Consider the following 17,381-nt stretch of genomic DNA (forward strand, 5'->3'; position numbering starts at 1 on the left):
AAGTACAAAACTACAGTCATGAGAGCGAACATAAACTTAGGCTTGTCTTGGTGGCAGCCTTGCCACGCCCACCTTAGGCTGACTGTACTTAACATTATTCTCTGACATTTGAAAAGGTCTAACATAATATCTTCCCTAGCCGCATAGAAAACTTGGAAAGCACAAGGGAAGTCTATACGAGACTTCTTCCCGTCTCGGCAATCAGCTGTTGTCAGCTTACAAGACTTCATGAATCTGAATTTCTTGAACACTTAACGTTAACAAAGCCATAAACATCCAAGATATACTTGTTGCAACGTAACTACATTGTCCAAACTGATTTCCTTCCTAATCTTAGACAACTCTCCTGACAAGATTTCCCTTTTGATAACTATCCAAAATATCCTTGGTGCCTGTAATGGCCTGTACATTATATGGCTACTTGTTCACATGGCTTCATTGTGAGTTATTCTCAAGAAAGTGTAAATCATATTCCCTAATTACTAATAACATTTAATTAAACAGCTACTATCCTAATCCCTAAGTAGTCCACTAAGATATGAAATGTCCCTTTTGTAATGGTCAAGAAAGTAAATTAGTGGCCCAGTTAAAATATTACTGACTAGGTCTCAAGGTGATTTTACTCTTCCCAGAAAGTCTGCCTATCAGTGCAACATTAAGAGCACTGAGTTTGATTATGCATACAGGTATTCCCCTACTTACGATGGGGTTAGGTTCCAAAAAACCCATCGTTTGTTGAAAAAATCTTAAGTCGAATATGGCCTAGCCTACACTAGGTAATCAGTACCATCTATACATAATAGCCTAAATTTTTATAACAAATGGTAAATTATTAGTGTCAGCTAATTCTGAATTTTGATAAGTCAGTATAAAGAGAAATTGAATAACAAACAAGGCCTAGCCTGCACTTTTGTATATCATACAACATTATACTGTATTCTATTTTCACAGAACACCGTATTATACAAACATCAAAATACCGAATAACATCTTTTCCATGGATCTTTTAAAAGTTATGCTTTACTACCATTTCCAATTGTAAATATTCTCACTTGTTTCCATTATAAATTCCGATCATAGCAATCAAATGTTTTGGTTTGGGAATCGACGACGCAGTCTTTATTTCGCCGCATTTAACTCAGTACAGAGGGCATTTCTTGCTACTAGTTAGCGTAAACGAATCTCTAGATACTTTATTTCTAAGGGACATATTTTTTTCGTTATACGAAGTGTTTTTAAGTCGCAATATAACTTAAATATGTCTCGTTGTGAAATTATTTCAGCTATTTTTTTCGTTAATAGATTTCATTGGCGGCTGGCCGTTTGGGGGATTGTTTGTTTTGTATAAAAAAAATCAATATTCCGTTCGCTATTTTCTCTTGATTTCATCATCATACTACAAGCTTTTTGTATTTATCTTTTATCGGCGTGAAAACAGCAGTAATATATGTTCTTTCACGCCCAGTAGTTTTGATTAAAATACTTTTTTTTTATTTTATTTGCGGTTGAGTTTCATCCATGTTGCCAATGCACGATAATTTATAGTCATTAGCAACAAACATTCTTTTCTCAGCTTCAACTACAACTTGCAGCTTAAATTTACTGTAAGTATATTTCCTTGCCGATCTTTTCTCCAAAGCGGATAAGGATATATAGTAAGAATATATCAGTGGTTAACGTCATTTTTAACATTACGGTAATTGTTTAACCGTACGATGGTTGAAATACAAGCAAAACAGTTGTTATCCGATTCAGTTATTAGCAAATGAAGTTAAAAGTTTCTCATTCGGTTGTTTATGGCTGTAATTTTCGCAAGAGTATAAGGTTACTAACAACATTTTATCATTCTCTTAATTTTTAACTAGAAGATGGAATAAAGAGATGGAGAAAAAGAAGTTGGTCTCTTTTGCTGCCTGATAGCTGTTGCCTGTGCCCACTAAAATTTAAAAACATTTCCTAAATATTGTCCCTTTGTAAATTGTTAACTCCATCGTCAATTATCGTAAGACAAATTATCGTCACTCGTGCACTACCAGTATTTACAAACGTTGCAAAAATGATCTATTTTGACTTCCGACACAACAAGAGCAAGTGAGGTCGGCTCATTGAATTAATGTACCTATTCCAGCCTCTCGGCCAACGTGTCGTACACCGTACACTGCCGGGTTGTACGCTGTTGCCTGCGCCAATCGCCCGCGAAATTTAAAAATACGTATTTTCAAAATATTGTTGTATCGATATTAATTACTAACCCCATCGTAAAAGCGAATTATCGTAAGTCGAATCATCGTAACTCGAGCACTACCTGTATATATACCCTAAGATACCATCATTAACAATACCTAATGTCATTTAAAGTAACGCTTCGAATTTGAGTCTACTTTCAGATTCATTTACCTGTGATATCTTCAGAAAGAACAAACTATCCTCAAGTAATGCATTCAATAGGGATGAATCATTTAGCTCAAATACCTCAGAGTAACACTTCAGTTTGTAACCTCCCCATGCCAGCCTCAGTGTCTTGAAATATGCAGAAATTCCATGATAATAATGCTCTTGATAAGGTACTCTCCAATATTTACACAATTAACCTTTAAATGGTGTGTGTTTAATGTTAAGCAAGAAGCATTATTTTCACGGCAAGCTTTGTAAAAAAAAAAAAAAAAAAAATCAGAGTATTCTTCAATCGGTTAAAAATAATGACAAGTTCTTCTTCATCTGTCATCAAATTTGGGATAAAACTAATTAAATGAAATCTGAAATATCTCCTGTCTTAACAGTGCAAATGTGCAAATGCTTCAGGCTATGATGCCTCCCTTGTATTAATTGAACAAAGTCTTTCAGCAACCTAAGTTTTAAAGCAAAAGTACCAATGCTTTTACATCAATCTTACAATAACGGAGACCTCGGAACTATTATAAAATTAATTCTCAATAAATCCTGATATAAATCAATAACTGAAACAAACTATGGATGATAGCTACGAGGAATATATAAGAAAATAAACGCCAAGTCCCTTCTACGATGGAAGCTAATTTAAGAATTTTCTCAGATATATTGACAAAAAAATATCTCTAGCCGAAAATATTGTCTATTCTATGAGAGTTCCTACCTTACGATTTTATTCTACAAAACTGTTCCTAATTATATTGAGTTCCATGATATTCCATAAAATCAGTTGAAACGTTTCTCTTAACTAACGAACTTTTTGCGATGACCATAATTGAGGCGTTCAGCATTACAAGGGCCTCTCGGCCCCCTCCCCCCAAAAAAATCGAGTTATAATCCATCAAAGGTTTGGAAATTCATCCCACTCTGATTTCTTTCTTTTTCAAGGTACAAAGTTGAATTTTGTCTGAGATGAAGTATTTGGGACCAGGAGTAGAATAGTATGCATAAAAAAATTACAGTTCGACCCCACCCCCTTTTTTGGGATAAAAGGGGGATTATTTTAGAGCTGATCAGGTGAAAAAGGCCATTTTCAAAAGTTGGGGCAAGAGGCCCTTCTAATGCTGAATGCCTGATATATGAACTTCAGGGAAGTTGCTGAAAATGATCAGAATTACCTACTGTTAATCTCACGTGATCTTCTAACCTAGGGCAAGCAGTGACCTACTGGATAGGGCAGGTCAAAACTAAGTTGATGAAAAAACTACCCTTTAAACATGATTCAAAATGAAGCCATGACTATAAAATAGTTAATATTAACTGGTAAGAAATCAGTTTTTAATATCTTGTAGTCTGAAACATCCTTAACTACCTAAAAGCTGATATTAAACTAACGAGAATTATAGGTAAGAAAATATGTATCCTTAAATGTTAGAATATGTATCCTGAAATTTACTAAGCTACTTCTTCACAGCTGATAAAACTAAACTAAAGTGAAAACATTGCAACGAAGAACATAGCTATATAAAAGTCGTAAGATGTTAAAGAGAGAGAGAGAGAGTCTGATATAACCTGAGCTTTTAGATGGTCAATCTTAAACTTATGAATCTTATGTAAAGGAAAAAGTATCCTGGAACATTCAGATAGCTAATACGAATAAGAAAACGACATATGTATCCGGATACACTGAGCTACTTTGAACTGACATGAAACTAATGCTGGATTCATGTAAAAACTAAACTACGCATCCTGCAACATGTGAACTAGTTGATTGCTGATGTGAAACAGATGCAGAACGTCCTGTACATAAAAATGTCTACATCCTACACAATTTTGAGCTGATAGGAAGCTTAAAATTGCCAAGAAATAAAAAAAAAACATATTCCTGAAATGTCCTTAAACTTATGAATCTTACGCAGAAAAGACTCTGTATCCTTAAATATACTGATTTACCCTACAGCTTCTGAACTGATGTGAAAAGTAAGTTAGCAATATTCATCCACAAACACTGAGCTATTTAATGACCTATAAAGAAATTCAGAGTGGAAAATAAAGTGTTTAGCCTGAAATAAGCTTAGCTAACTGACAGCTGATATTAAAGTGATCAGAACTCTTTGTCAGGGAACTACAGTAGAATCCTGAAACATAACTCAGCTGTATGTCAGCTGATGTCAAATTAAGAGAAGTCTAAGTAAACTGAACCTATATATGAGTTTTAGGCATAAAAAATTCTGTGTTATGAATGACAATGGGCTACTGGACGGCTAACATTCAACTGATTAAAAACAATAACTGTACTGTGGAAAATATACATCCTGAAACATTAGCAGTAATTAAACCAGTAGCAGGTCTAATTAATAAGTTACGTATCCCGCACCACAGTGAACTGCATTACATGATAAAGACTCCAACAGTTCCCATTAAAAAATGACAAGCAGCAAGCTGGACTCGACTCGACTTTTGGTCAGCAGGCTGCTATGACCCTGATAAAACACTTGCGCAATATAAATTTAGCCCAATCCTAGCTTTAATAGTCAAAAGAGCTAAGATTATAATAGCTCCACGTGAAAGTGTGACTCTATCCAATGGGGCCATTTTTCCTTCTTCATCTGGTCGTAAGCAAGTGTTGACACTCTGGCCCTTGGGGCAAATTTGATGAATGAAATCTGGGACATCACTTGAAGCTGAACCTTCTTTCCAAGCAAGGAGTTGTGGATTCCCATTTGTATGCTTGCAGGCTGCAGCAGACACTTTCCTGAAGAAATGAGGAACAAGTTAGGATATCACGTCACGCCGAGATCTTGTGGCTCTCAGGATATTATTAAGAATCGTCATAATTAGGCACTAAGTATCCTAAAACTTGGCCCCCTTCACTAAGAGGGCCACAGATGGGACAGGGTCTTTTTAGACCAGTACTGAACGTCTGTGCCCTTATATCAAGGATATCTTAATGAAATATTTTATTTGGTCACAGCTACAGTAAATAATAACCTAAAATTGGACTGGAAAGCAAATTTCACTTTAAATTGAGAGGCTTCTAAGTGTAAGTTTCACTTAGGAAATTTCAGTAAAAATTCACTCTATTATTATTATTATTATTATTATTATTATTATTATTATTACAGCCACAGTAAATATTAAATTAAAATTGTACTTCAATCGCAAATTTCACTGAAAATTGAGAGGCTTCTTTGTATAAGTTTAAATGATCAAATTACAATTAAAAGTTCTTTATCTTTATCTGTATTACTATTATCATTATTAATATTTTATAAATTTTATTACCATTGATACATTGGCCTGTCTATAACATTTATAAAGTCATTCCAACACTCTCACGTAACCTGGTAAAAATTTCCTGTGCCTACAATGTCCCACCTCTCTGTAATTTGTCTTAAATCATCCCTTATTTGGTTCAGTCATTTACAAAAGAAGAGCCATCTACTGCTCTCACTAACTGCATTTCTCAAGGTGCTGATCAAATACCCATCCATTTTGTCTAAGATGCCCCACAACTGATCCATAATCATTAGACAATGACAGAGAAAGTTCACCCAGTCTTGCAGAATTTCAAAATTTCAAAATACCAACTTTTTTTTTTTTTTTTTAGAAAAGTTATGAATCCTAAAAGGATTTGCATAACCTACCCTAAAGTTTTACCTCGTCAAAGTTTACAGAGGAGATTTTGTTCACTGGTCATCTTGTAAAAAACTGAATTTCAAGTTATGAAATTGCAGCTAACATTCTCCATCCACAGATGAATCACCTGTATTCTGAGCTACCTGGACTGCACAATAGGTATTCTTAAGTGACTACTTATCCCATTGGAACACTTAAAAGGTGAACTGTTTCATGATCATTCTTACGCTCAGTTTTTGTATCAACAAGAATATTTTTCTAGGATATCTTAAGAGACAAAATAGGCGTTCCTTTTGTCCAAAGAAAACAGATTTTACTCAAATTATATACCACGAAATTATCAGTTCAATGACATTTAAATTCTACGCGTGAAATTTATTCATGTCTTAAGATTTTGGTGCACCATATGATGAAAAATGTATTTATATTTACACAAGAGTACCAACATCCAACTATATCACACCTGAAAACAAATCAAATATCTCAGAACACTACAGGACAAATATCAAAAATATGGTCAAGACACCACTGTACTAAAAATTCTTAGATTCGTAGACCACATTCCCTTCTACGAAGTTTGAATATACTTCCCCGAATCCTTCAAGAGCAAATTTCTCCCCTGTGCAGAATGTACTTTACATTTAAACTTCTCCCATTAACACTACTCAGTACAATTTATATAAGTGGGTATCTTCGTTTGATAGACATTTATTTCTTGATACCTTACTCTCTTTGATGAAATTGATACTTAAAACGTTTTATCCTTAAACTTGACTACAGACTAGGGCACATTCTCAGGTTTCAAATATTTATTAAAGCTCTTGACTGACTTTGACAAATCTGGCCCGTTGTTCTTTACAGTCAGTCTGCAAAAACATAGGTGTTAAATAGTGTCCCAGGTTCTGCTTTATAGTCAATCACAAACAATGTTGAAAAGGTCTTGCATTATCTCAAATCAGTAGAAAAGTTCCTTTGTCATCAAGGCCTTACCTTTGCAAGCATGTTTTCAGATGAACAGACCTTGTCTCACTCAAACATAGGATGTGCAGGACTCCTCACACTACGGTTACCAGTACTGACTGCTGTTCTGCCAGCTGCTCAGCCTGAGAGGAAAACATTCAATCATGTTCTAATGATGTTAATTCAAGCTAGACTTCTCAAGGGACTGAAATCATTTTACTTTCTATTTTAAATCTAAAGCTCCTGAGCAAAATCTTTCAAAGTGATCAAGCTGAGTAGAAGGTAAGTCTTAACTTTCAAATGTTACAATTGTCGTCTGTAGCTCCCTTGTAAATCATCTCTACTATTTTGTCTTATAGAAATCTTATATTTTCAAGGTGCAAAGCTCAACTAAAGAGGCTTCTTGAAGTTGTATGAAATAACTGCAGGTGATTTGTGTCCTAAAGCCATTCTCCTCTAAGAGGCTGTGACTCAGTGTAAGAGTTTCAGCTTACTACATAAATAGTCCTACTTGCTGAGGTCACAGCTGTGGCATTTGGATGACTTGTACTTCTAACTAATGGATCATTATATATGAGAATCTGTGACATCAAGAGAATGGGAATATCCTATGCCTTTCATACATGAAATTTCTACTCACTTCAGCAACTGTACTGTTTATTTCATAGTCCTTGAACAGTCTACGACCAGAATAAAATCTCCTTCAAAGTCTACTTCCATTTGTACCTTTTGCAGAAAGTTAATGAATATATGTACTGTACAGAAAATATCATCTTAAATTATTGGTTTTTTAGCACCACCACTTAGGTTTATCATTATTTCCCAAGTCTGTACTTACATATCCATATTCGTAGAATAAAGATTTTAAAGTGCTACACCCTATCTGAATGGTCTCCTAAAGAGCTAAAAAAGGATTTCGTGCCCCTAAACAGAGCAAGACTCAGCAGTGATAATCCAGGTTTTGATGACTTACGACATCTGATAGGCTGCTCTCCCCCTTCTGTTTGTTTCTGGGAGGCCCTCGCAGTCATTTGTTTTATTAGGCGGAACAGATTCTTGGTTGTTGTTTATACTTTTCTTGAAAAACTGCCTCCTTTGACGTAACTGCCTCTGATATCTCCATAATTTGCCTTCTCCTTGACAGCTGGGGTAACTAACTTACTGAATAGTGTAGCGTTTTGCGCTTAAAACACCCATTTTTCTACAATGTTCATTGCCACCTGGTTCCACTGACTCACGTTCCTCTGTGCTCATTTGTGTAGACATACTGTAGTGCTTGGAAGCAGTTGGTGAATGGTGATTTCATGAATGTCTTCAATTCTCATGCTTCATACTTTCCAGTTGCTTGAGGAAATTACTTACTCTACACCACCTGCTCATTTCTATAGCCGGCACATGATTAAATCCGTGGGCAGGTAGTCGCATTTCTTTCATTTATCTTCTTGTATATTGCCACTGGAATAGGTTCTCGTTGTTAATAATCAGAAAAGTCCAAGTATTTACCATCTTGTTTAACTGGCTTAGTTGCTCACTGGTTGACTTAAAAATGGCATTCTGATTTATTAAAGTTAATTTCATGCAATTATTTTCTTAAACTTTGTCATTTTTTCCTGTGGCAATGGGTCAGTTTTAGTTTCAGTTGCAATTCCTGTCAACCTTTTAAATTGTTTCTTCCCACACTTTATGCATCTTCTAGACTTGGGACTTGCAGCTTCTCTCACTTTCATGGACAATGAAGCTTTGCACACGTCCAGTCATGGACAATGTGTGGATAAATGGAAGCACCACCTACGGTCCTGGCCTATAGTTATTTCCATAACCATTAGCTTATCTGGAGACAAATGGTTTGTCAGAGCTCCACTACTTGCCTTATGCTTCAGGGGATGCATCAATCTGTGTTACTCTGCAGAAAGGTTCGATCCAGTAAGTGGTGAGATCTGTACTTGTGGCCACCATCGTCCTTGGGTGAAGAGAACTGATGGAACCACAGGGTAACGCCTCAGGTAGAAGTATCTTATCCCCTAAGAGTTATCTGTGCTCTGTGAGGCGAGCACTCCAAGCTGACACTCATACTTGCCCATCACCAACCTACTGTAGTTGTACTGGTTGTAGGAAGTCTGTCCCCGTTTGGCGGTTTGGGAGTCCAAGGCAATCTTGCTCTTAGGTATGGGGTCCATATAGCTAAGTGAAGAGTGGCCATCCTATGGTACTACTGTGGGACCATGAAGCTGTGGGGCTCTTTTGGGTACACTAACCACTAGCTTGACTTTAATAGCCAGAGGTTAGGGTATGGTGTCCTTGGTGGGCAAGGCCGTGGAGGTCCATTGGCACTACTGAAGGTGTGTGGTGATCAGATTTGCCACCTGGTTTCTCAGGACTGACTTTCAACTGTGGCTTGCCCTTTGCTTTGGGTGTACACCATCAGGCACAGCCAAGCCATGTATCCACTCTTGCGGTGTGGTACATTCCACTATTAATAAATTATCATCACCTGCCCGCTTTATACACCATCAGAGTATCTCGGAACAGTAGCAGCCTGCAAAGGAAAACATCTCTATAGAAAGCCAAACTGACTTGAATATGAAATAACGTATGTTAAACCTTCCCCAAATTTGATCAAGATATAGTTTATCTACAAAACTCCTGATATTATGTAGTGTAGAACGACATATAAGCGAAACTGACTGAATTAGAGCCAAAAGATTGCTGCATTAACTATGTTATAAGATGAATATAAACACTGGCAGATAATATTCAACATTAATTATATGCTACAAAAGGCAGCCTGGAGTGTCACTGATAATGGCTCAGCAAAAAACTACAAATTCATAGCTCAGTATTTTGTGCAGAGGGCTGTATCAGTTCAACGTCGTCAGTCAGATGTTGCCACACTTATTGAAAGGTTCAATCAGTCATTGTTCTTGACATGACTATCGTACTGTAGTGCCGCATTAAAACTTGAACTCTTCATAACAGGAACATGAATTTTTCCCGTTCCCAACAAAACCTTTTATTGCCTTCACTCTTCCAGATCAGTCGTCAGACACATAAATAACATAAGCAACACCACTCTGGATGAAACAAATGTTCGACTAGATATTTTTCATTCAGGAGGGCTTTGGAAAACCATATTTAGGACCATGCATGTGCAACCCCTAAAGGAGGAGGAGGAGGAGGAGGAGGAGGAGGAGGAGGAGGAGGAGGAGGGAGGGGAGGGGGAGGACCATGGACACATTATCCTCCATTTTACTAAAAACTAGACCAATGAGCCAAAAACCAACTATTTTCTTTTGTACAGCCGCTATTTTCTGATACATTGTACATAAGCCATATGCTTCTTCAGCAACGACTAGGTAAAATAAAATAGAGAAGAGAAAGTGACATACATCTTACCATTCAGTAAAGTCTGGCCACATTGCAATCATCACCTTCCTCTGCATCTTTTCCCACCTCCATTTGGGGTCGATGTTTCTGACAGCTTTCCTCCTCCACCCGGCTCTTCGGTCAGACACATCGTCCCCTGACTGTGACTGTTCGTCTCTCAGTCTTCTCTGACTACGTCCATCCACCTTCTTTGCTTCTTCGGTCGTCCTCTCGTTCTCCCGCCAGGCACCTCCATCTGAATCACTCTCATCCCTTCTCATCACATGACCATGCCACTGCAGTCTTCTTTCCTGGGCCTTCTTTGATAGTTCTATGACTTTAGCAGTTCCTCTTATTCTTTCATTTTGGATCCTGTCCATTTTTGTTCCTCTACACATCCGTTGTGATATTGTTGTAAATAAATCCACACTTCAAGCTGCCCTGTCGTAGATTAGATGTGATCAGTTGGTAAAAACGCCCTTTGACCTAAGAAACAACAAGATTCATTATTAGTAGTGTTAGTTGAATTTAACTTCAGACCTAGCATAGTATTTGGGGACTAAAAATCTCTACATAGTCTATATAGTGAATTGGCAGACCTACTAGTAGACCCAAGTGCCTGTCCTTACAGGAATAACCAGGAACGCCACTATGCTTAACAATGTATCCAGTTAAAGTTGTCCTGCGCCTTTTTAAAACTCAGCTCTGATTTGTATCTGAGAAACAAAGAGTATAATATATGCTTGATGCCTGGAGAGAGAGGGAGAGCCAGGCTTGCTAGGCGTACCGTACAGTACGTGAGTAAAGCAAGTGAAATGGAATGGGATAGAATATAGAATCTAGGCCAAAGGCCAAGCACTGGGACCTATGAGGTCATTCAGCGCTGGAAAGGAAATTGAGAGCAGGTAGGTTTGAAAGGTGTGACAAGAGGAAAGCCTCAAAGCAGCTGCACTTTGAAATAATTGTTGGGAGAAGGTTAAGGACAGCGAAGATGGAAGAAAGATTCTATGGATGGAGTGGGTAAAGGAAAGAACCAGGTTGAAATGAAGGATTGATTCTGGAAGAAGTACCATTAAAAACATTCAGTGAACTTTGTTAACGGCTGTGTGATATGGGGTTTAGGTTGCCTGATGTAATAACAGTACTGAAGGTCATCTAATACTGTATATTGTGCCCTTCTAAGACAATGGGTTGGACACTGGGAGAAAACAGATGGTGCTGTGATGCTTTCTTAACGAGGTGCTCAGAGTCTCTTTGATAACTCTGGTCTCTACCTCTGCTTTACCCAGTAACGAATGTCACAAAGGTCACCTCCACTGGGAACAACAGTTAATTATCTCCAAAAACCAGTCGAACTTCTATTTGGTGCACTTGACCTAAAAGTACTTGACCAACATCACTTCCATACACGGGTTTTGCAAACAAACCCGGCGCATGGGATTAATACCTATAATTCTCTATCAAAATGTTCTCGTCACAACAGACCTCTAAAATTGATCACCAAACCAGAATCGGAGGTTGAATGGAGTGGGGTATATGGGAATGTTCCTGAACCTGTAATTGTTTAGTTTAGAATGACACTTACAGAGGTAACTTGATAGACTTCAGTGCTGTGTAAATTCGACTAAGACTATTCCCAACCCAAGGTTCGTCATTTTATATAAGAACTATATCCATAAAACCTTCAGGAGCGTCAGTATTCATGGCAAACTTTTATATTTTTACTGAACGTGGGCATAAAATATTTTCACTCTCGTAATGACAGATTTCCTCCTGGATATGAGGCTAAACTGTATCCGGTTGCAAAGCTTTTGCTAAAGGACATAATGAGGTTACCTTGAATTGCAACTACCTCCAGGTCACCCTTGGGAAAGGTGTAGTACCTGTAAACCTCCCTTGCTAGGGTACAGCTCCACTGCCTTGTGGATAAACTTTTTAGTTAAAGGCTAAGGAGAAGGAAAACTCCCAATTTAAAACCCCTACTGCCTTGTATGGTCAACCTTTTTAGGTAAAGGCTAGGTCTATGGCTTATAACCATAGCATGGAAGAGAACTGGAGACCTCACCATGTATAACCTCCAAGAATAATCATGGCTACGTCACAAAGAAGATTACAGATGAACGGCGTTAGTGGGAACTATGTCAGAATGGATGATGTGGTTGTCTCGCCCGGTCAAACTAGTCATGTGGTGCAGGTGGCATTTGACCGTCATCAAGCTACTGCCCCAAAAAGAAAAGAAAGAAATGTAATAACAACCCAAAGACAACAGAAAACAAGGAAAATAAGGATAGCTACTTGGAATGTTAGAACATTATATCAGGCTGGAAAGAAAATGAATGTAGAGAGAAATGGAAAGAATGAAGCTACAAGTATTAGGGCTTAGTGAGGTTAGATGGCCAGGAGTGGGATGTTCTCCAACTTCAACAGGAGGAACCTTCATATACTCGGGAGGCCAGAGTGCTGAGAGAGGTGTTGGTGTGATTCTAGACAAATCTGTGAAACCATGTTTGATAGGCTATTGGGCTGTGTCTGACAGGATTTTGTTGGTGCGTATAAAAGCCACACCATTCAATATATGCATAATACAAGTATATGCACCTACATCTGAACATGATGAAGAGGATGTTGATCAATTTTATCTAGAGTTAAATCAGGCAAGAGAGCAGTGCAAAGAGCATGAAGTAATTATGGTTATTGGTAACCTCAATGCGAAGGTGGGACAAGAAAGAACAGCGGATATTGTTGGGCCTTCTGGATTAGGTAGAAGAAATGTAGACTGGTGCTTAGAGAGAGAACAGATTATATCAAACACCTGGTTTAAGCACCACCCAAGACATCTCTGGACATGGAAAAGCCCTGGTGACAGAGTTAGAAATCAAATAGACTTTCTAACCATCAATAAAAGATTTAGGAACTCTGTCAAGCAAGTTAAAACCTACCCAGGAGCCGATTGTAATAGTGACCATGTACCAGTTGTAGCAACAGTGATGGTGAAGTTGAAAAATCAGAGGAAGAGCACACCTAAATCAAAGAGGCAACTGAAATTATTGAAAACAGAGGAAATGAAGAACCAATATAATATAATTGTAAGAAATAGATATGACCAGCTTAAGGAGGAAGGCCCAGTGCTCCAACATCCTCAGCAAAAGTGGCAAAATATGGAAAATGCAATAAGAGAAGGTAATGAAATAATACCATCAACAGAAAGGAGAGCTCGGAGAGAATGGATGACAGAAGATATCTTGATAATGATGGATGAAAGAAGGCTACAGAAGGGTAAAAATGAAGATAGATATAGAGCTCTGGATAGAACTATTAAGAGGGAATGCACAAGGGCAAAGGAGAAATGGATGGATGAGATTTGTGAGGAGGTAGAAGATTTGGATAAAAGGGATGAACGGAAAAAGTATGATAAGGTGAAAGAAATTACTTTTAAAAAGAAGAGAAGTATCAGCACTGGTATCAAAAAAGCGGATGGAACCATAGTAATGAAGTCAAAAGAAATATTGGAAAGATGGACGGAATATATTGGAGAATTGTTTGATGATGATAGAATAGAACATCTAGACTTCAATGACAACGGAGAAGGACCAAGTATAATCAGATCAGAGATAGAGGCATCTTTAAAACAAATGAAAAGCGATAAAGCAACAGGTGATGATGGAATAGCAGCAGAGATGTTGGTAGCTCTGGGAGAATACATCATTGATATATTAATGGAAATAGTGGAAGGAATATATGAAGATGGAGAGCCTGCAACACAGATGTACAAATCAACATTTATCACAATGCCAAAAATACCAGGAACACTTGAGTGCAATAAACACCGGACTATCAGTATCATGAGTCAGATCACAAAAAATAATATTAAGGATTGTTCTGAATAGAATAAGAAATAAGATACTCCCAGAGATTGGCAATGAACAGTGTGGTTTTATGAGAGATAAAGGGACAAGAAATGCAATTTTTATTTTGAGAATGTTGATGGAGAGAGCAATAGAAGTGAAAAAGATCTATATATTTGTTTTGTTGACTATGAAAAAGGCTTTTGATCAGGTTAGACATGTAGACCTTATAAGGATATTGGAACAGATAAATATCGATGGGAAAGATCTAAGATTGATAAAGAATTTATATTGGAATCAAGAGGCATCAGTGAAAGTAGAAAATGACGAATCAGAGACTCGGCACATCAAGAGAGGTGTAAGACAGGGTTGTGTGTTATCACCTGATCTCTTCAATTTATATAGTGAAATGATAATGAGAGATCTCAGAGATATGGAAGGAATTAAGGTTGGAGGAGTCAATATTAATAATATCAGATATGCTGATGATACAGCACTTGTTGCAGACTCTCATGATAAACTTCAAGCTTTAGTCAGTACTTTACACGAGTCAAGCAGAGAAAGAGGTCTGTCAATAGATATTAAAAAACAGAAGTTATGGTTATCTCCAAAGATGAAATCCCCAAGAACAGATATAAGAATTAATGCTGAAACAGTTAAACAAACCAATAGTTTTAATTATTTAGGATGCACTGTCACAAGTGATGGAAAATGCAAAAAGAGATCAGGAAGAGAATATCCATGGCAAAAGATGCATTTGGTAAGATAAAGAGATTAGTCACCAACTCAAAAATATCGATGAATCTTAGGAGAAGATTTGTGAAATGTTTTGTTTGGTCTGTATTGTTGTATGGCTGTGAAACTTGGACCTTGAGGAAGGCAGATGAGGAGAGGTTACAGGCTGCAGAAATGTGGTTTTGGAGAAGGATGCTGAAAATATCATGGACAGAAAGGAAAACTAATGAGCAGGTATTAGAGAGAGTAGGCATTGAGAGAGAACTTTTGGCTTCAGTGAGAGGTAGACAAATGCGGTTTGTGGGTCACATAGTGAGAAGACAAGAACTAGAACATCTCTCTCTCACTGGTAAAATCAATGGAAGTCGGCCAAGAGGAAGACCTAGACAAAAATATATGGATGGATTGGTGAGAATGACTGGAGGAAGAATGTCTGCAGCTCAGTTGCTGCAGAGAGCCGGAAATAGAGAGGAGTGGCGAGCCATGATTGCCGACGTCCTTGGGGATATGGCACCTGGATGATGATGAATGACAGATTGTTTTTTTAAATTAGCAAATACTTCATATTTTTACTAAACATAAATATTTTTATACTCGTATGATGAGCCTTGAGTTATTGACAGATTAACCGTTTTTTTAAAATAAAATTATGTAACTAATTAAAAAAAACCTCACCTGGTTAAATTGTCGACTTTTGTCCTGCCATGAGGGTTGAACAGCTTTCCACATCCCACACCGATGCCAGTTTTACTATTTTGGGGTTCCACTGGTTCGTGGTTCCTCCTCGATGTCGTCTAGGCGTAAAACTAGGTCGTTTCAATAAATCTATAAAGCCGAATTGATACAACCAGTTCGTTTCCACAAAAACAATTTAAACGCTAAAATCGATTTCCTCAAACATTTACGTGTTTTTTTTATCATAGCTGTCGCATTTTGGTTACATTTATAGCCACTCATCTGATACATACTCGTATATGAAAGCATTTATCTTACTGCAATATAAATTGACACAAGTATCTAGTACGTTTGGCACAGCTCACGAATTACCTGTTCATTTTTCTATATTTTTTACTCGGTAATTTTGCGATTCTAATATTAACAACCAAATTTTAAGCCAACATTCAATTTCAAAAATGGCCTAAAAGTTTGAAAATGAACGTAACATATAAAAAAGGTTTAAAAAATATATTTATTTGAATAATATTTTTGGGAGTTTTGCCCTCTTTTCGATGACAGACTTTTTTTTAGAACAATATTTTATCATAGGCGATAATTTCGCGAATCTAAATATACACAGCTACAATTAACTTACTTCGCTGTTCCAATTTTCTTACAAACATAAACACCGCTGGGCTGTGGAACAGCCTCCCTTCAGAGAACGTCGTGCAATTGTCACTACACTTCAAGCTTAGATGCATCGCATTACTACCCTAATATACCATTCGACTTGTGTTTTAATATTTTACTTATTTTCATTTGTTTATTAATTTGTTAATTTGCCTGTTTTTCTAATAACTGATCTCTTCCTCTTTCTGTATTTCATGTTACCTTCTGTTACTTCTGTCGAATGAACACCAAATTCTTTGGAAGCTGGAATTTCAAGTCAGTGGCCCCTTTGGTGGGCTTGTTCCATATGCATAGGGTTCTTCATCTTCTGAATAATAATAATAATAATAATAATAATAATAATAATAATAATAATAATAATAATAATAATAATAATAATAATAATAAACGAAAATCGTCAAAACATGCTCAATTAAATGGTTTCTGTAATATCATTGAATGCCTCTATCTGTACTACGTATTTCAAAAGAATACACTCGCAACAATAGACCAACGCCACAGGTCTCATTTCCCTGTGAAGGGATTGTGTTTAGCAACCTTACCAAAGGCCGTGTCTGTCTGAATTGAGCGTCCTGACAGAGAATATAAATGGTTTTGTTCAACGCGATTCCATCAATAGTCGAACTTACTCCGGTTTTTCATGTCAACACGACGGCAACTTAAGAAGACTTTAGGTAGTACGTTGTCAATGCAGCGGCTGAAGGGTCTGTAGCCGCGAGGCTATTAGGCTGTAGCCTCGCGGCTCCCAATTTGCACTCATTTCCATTATATCAAATGAGAAGGTAGAAGTAGACGTGTCATTGAAAACCTTCTTATTTGACATAATGGCAAAAAACTCTGGAATTGTATCGAATTGGCTTTATCATTGATGAATTGAAACGACCATAACGTATTTCTTGAAGCAAGACCTCGTCTGTGCACAAACAAATGAACCTACATTAATTACCCAGTTGCAAAATGTTCTTCTTCGATACAAATAATTATGAATAAATAAGTTTTCACTTATGGAGAAATTGTACACATTTCTATAAGCACGGGCGCCCGCAGCATATTTTCCAAGGGGGGCGGCAAATCTTAATGCATACATGGAGAGTTTTCCGTATC

The 17,381-nt window shown here is 37.2% G+C and overlaps 1 long non-coding RNA gene across 5 annotated transcripts in view; it reads right to left on the bottom strand.

The window, feature by feature from the left end:
- Positions 1–7,974: 7,974 nt before the first annotated feature.
- Positions 7,975–17,381, bottom strand: part of LOC136838108 (uncharacterized) — a 215,819-nt gene continuing 206,412 nt past the window's right edge. For 4 of the 5 annotated variants that reach the window (XR_010852870.1, XR_010852868.1, XR_010852867.1 and 1 more), the window contains one exon: positions 16,583–17,190. This is a non-coding gene — a long non-coding RNA (uncharacterized lncRNA). Of the gene's footprint in view, positions 9,524–10,380; positions 10,837–15,605; positions 15,756–16,582; positions 17,191–17,381 lie in introns of those variants that run through there. The other variant, XR_010852869.1, reaches the window with a different exon arrangement.

Source organism: Macrobrachium rosenbergii, unplaced genomic scaffold, assembly GCF_040412425.1.
Source record: "Macrobrachium rosenbergii isolate ZJJX-2024 unplaced genomic scaffold, ASM4041242v1 171, whole genome shotgun sequence".
Lineage (NCBI taxonomy): Eukaryota > Metazoa > Arthropoda > Malacostraca > Decapoda > Palaemonidae > Macrobrachium > Macrobrachium rosenbergii.